This window comes from Myodes glareolus, chromosome 9, assembly GCF_982192425.1.
Source record: "Myodes glareolus chromosome 9, mMyoGla1.1, whole genome shotgun sequence".
Classification (NCBI taxonomy): domain Eukaryota; kingdom Metazoa; phylum Chordata; class Mammalia; order Rodentia; family Cricetidae; genus Myodes; species Myodes glareolus.
Genome location: NC_142034.1, coordinates 86,589,311 through 86,592,716, shown reverse-complemented (window position 1 = coordinate 86,592,716; position 3,406 = coordinate 86,589,311).

Here is a 3,406-nt window from a genome sequence, read left to right as displayed (position 1 = left end):
TCCTTCCTGCTTTCCTTTCTCCCTTTCTCTGTCCCTGGCCATCTTTCTGCTTCCTCTCCTTCCTCCCTACTTCCATATCCTGTCCCTCCCTCTCTTCCATCTTATCTTCTGATACAGTCTCAAATGGTCAGCCATTCTTTCAGGACATCTTTTCTGTTTGGCCTTTTTTAACTTCTAGAAGAAATGCAGTAATATAAACATATAAAGGACATTGAGTGGCCATTTAAATTTCTAGTGTGAGGTTTTTAAGGAAAAAAATCATTACTACTCCTGCTGAAATTTGTGTGTGTACCCATAACCACCATTCTCTATGTACTCAGAGGTAACCATTATTCCAGTTACCTTCCTATAATTCTCAAAGTTCTCATTATATCTTCATTGCACACACATATATACATATATATATACATACATACACATGTATATTCTATATAATACATACACGTGTGTATTCTATATAATATACTACATTGTCTTAGGCTTCCAGACGTTTTTTTTACAAGGGTTGTGTTATAATAATTCACTTTTATTAATCCCATCATTTTAAACTGAATTTTCATTATTCGTGCATTGTTAGTTGTATAAATACAACTGCTTTCATTTCCTATAGTCTCTCTTTGAAGAGATAAAATGCCATTTTACTATGTTCTCTAAATTTAGTTCAAGTTTCGATGTTTGATACAAGCAACGCCTATGCTAACATTCTTGTTTATATTTATTTCTGTTTTTTATTTATAATAATATAATATATGAACATTTATATAATATATAAATATACATAATATATGCATGTGTATATATGCGCACACACATACACAAACTTGCACGCACACAGATACACATACACACACACACACTTATTTCTTACCTGCTAGGAAAGTGCTAACCTATTGATCCATATCTCTAGCTCCTCAAGTAGATGTTCTAATTACAAACTCAGAAAATTTAAAAGGATGTGACACAGGAGAAAGATGAAGTACCATTTTTGGAATTCATCTCTTTAATAATGTATATTTTTATCTAAAATGCAGTAATAACTACTACTACCGGCATGTCACATGTTTGCAGAAAGTGTCTTATGTGGCAAAGAGGCATATTTTGCTTTGCGCATTGATTAGACATTCAGGAATGGAGCCCGACCTGGTAGCACTGGCTCCAAGAAACCACAGTTCCTTGGTGGACTACAGTAGGATGGGTCAAGTCTAAAGTCCACCTAACCTACACACTGAGTTCAACACAGGCCTAGAAAAGTGAATGTGACCCAGTCTCAAAAATAGAATGGAAAATTGAGCAGTGTTGGAATGGAGCTCAGAGATAAAGCATTTGTTTAGTGCGTCCTAGGCCTTAATAGTTATACAAAATTAAATAATTAAACACATAAATGAATTAATTTTAAGTTTAGGAATTTATAAATAGTTATGATTATATATAAGTCAATCGTTGTGGCATATATATTCCATTCTTATTCTAGCTCTGACTTCCTTCCGTGTTTCCGGCGAGAAAGGCATGAGAATATCATCGTGTTTGTCATCAGCTTAGATATATTTTTAGATAAGGCAATGCAGTTGGATGTTTACCTGGTGCTACAGTGATTCACAGTGTGTTTCCAAGATTAATTTTATATTTTTTTTCTTAAACAGGTGTTTTTAATCATTGTCATTGATAAAAAAGGAAACCTCACAAATCATTGGCTGTGCATACTAAATCATGGTATTTATGGTTTCAGTCCCATCCACTAATTACGCAGAGATACTTTCTGCTTAGGTGCAGCTCATAAATTTCTGTCTTCTTTAATGTCATTCAGCTATTCTTGTAAACTATTCATAAAGTATCACAGTTACTATGATTATAAAAGGTTAATTCAAAGCCTGGTTTCAAGCAGTCATTAGGAATACTCTAAAAATGGCTAGGAGCAAAACATCTCAAAACTTAAACTTGCCTCCTTTTCTTTGCCTATGGGATACACAGTATTTTCGGCTACAAAATTATGCATTAACAGGGACGTTTTCCATGTATCATATTTCAAAGTGAGTTCTCGAAGAGCCTTTTACAAATATGGGCTTCTTTCACACTTAGTGTGAAAATACCACCTTCCCTTCTCAGAGACACTTAAAGTGCACCTTATAAACAACATACTCAAACATGTCGTTGAATACAAGAAGAATCTGAAAAATTCTGCCAGTAGGAAAATGTGACAAAAAGTCTTCCTAATGAATCTTCATTTTGTTTGTTTGCTTGGCTTTATTTTGTCTTGTTGGTATTTTGAGACAGGGTTTCTCTGTGTAACCCCACTCATCTGGAACTTGTTCTGTAGACCAGGCTGGCCTTGAACTCAGAGATCGGCCTGCTTCTATCTCCTGCATGCTGGGATTAAAGGTGTGGGATACCACTGCCCTGATACCACTATATTTTTATAGTCTTACTTTATTTCAATTAAAATGTTTGATATGTGTATTTCTAGCTTGCTCAAGGCTGAGATCTCAAGTGCGCTACACATCTTGTACCTTTTCCATTACATAAGAAGAATCTTAGAGAGGCAACTTTTCTTATATTCTATTAATACAGCTGTGCCACCACTAACTCCACTTGGTGATGGAATTATTCCTATGTCTTTTTTTAAAAAATATTTATTTTTTTATTATGTATACAATATTCTGTCTGTGTGTATGCTGCAGGCCAGAAGAGGGCACCAGACCCCATTAGAGATGGTTGTGAGCCACCATATGGTTGCCAGGAATTGAACTCAGGACCTTTTGAAGAGCAGGCAATGCTCTTAACCTCTGAGCCATCTCTTCAGCCCCCATTCCTAAGTCTTTAAAACACATTTTTAGAGGAGAGACAATGTGTCAAATGTGCATAAAGGAACCTCTTGGGAATATATTTCTTTTAGCTGATAAAAGTAAAAAACAAAGCAAAGCATAAATGAGCTGAGAAATCCAAAATGCTGTTTGAATATTACTGAACCAAATTATCCCTAGCACACTAAGTTGGAAATAGTCAATGACACCTGTATATTTCCTAAAGTAAAGATTGTAAATTCCATACATCATAATTTATTGTGGCAAATTTTCTTTTCACATTTTTGTCTATATTCTCAAAGTATCACATTATTGCGTTTATTGACAGGATGAGCATTTGAGAGACATTCTTAAAACTAGTTTTTTAAATTGATTTTTATTGAGCTCTACATTTTTCTCTGCTCCACTCCCTGCCTCTCCCCTCCCTTTTACCCCCTGCCTCTCCCCTCCCCTCCTTTTCCCAAGGTCTCCATGCTCCGACTTTACTCAGGAGATCTTGTCTTTTTCTACTTCCCATGTAGATTAGATCTATGTATGCCTCTCTTAGGGTCTTCATTGTTGTCTAGGTTCTCTAGGATTGTGATTTGTAAGCTAATTTTTTTTGCTTT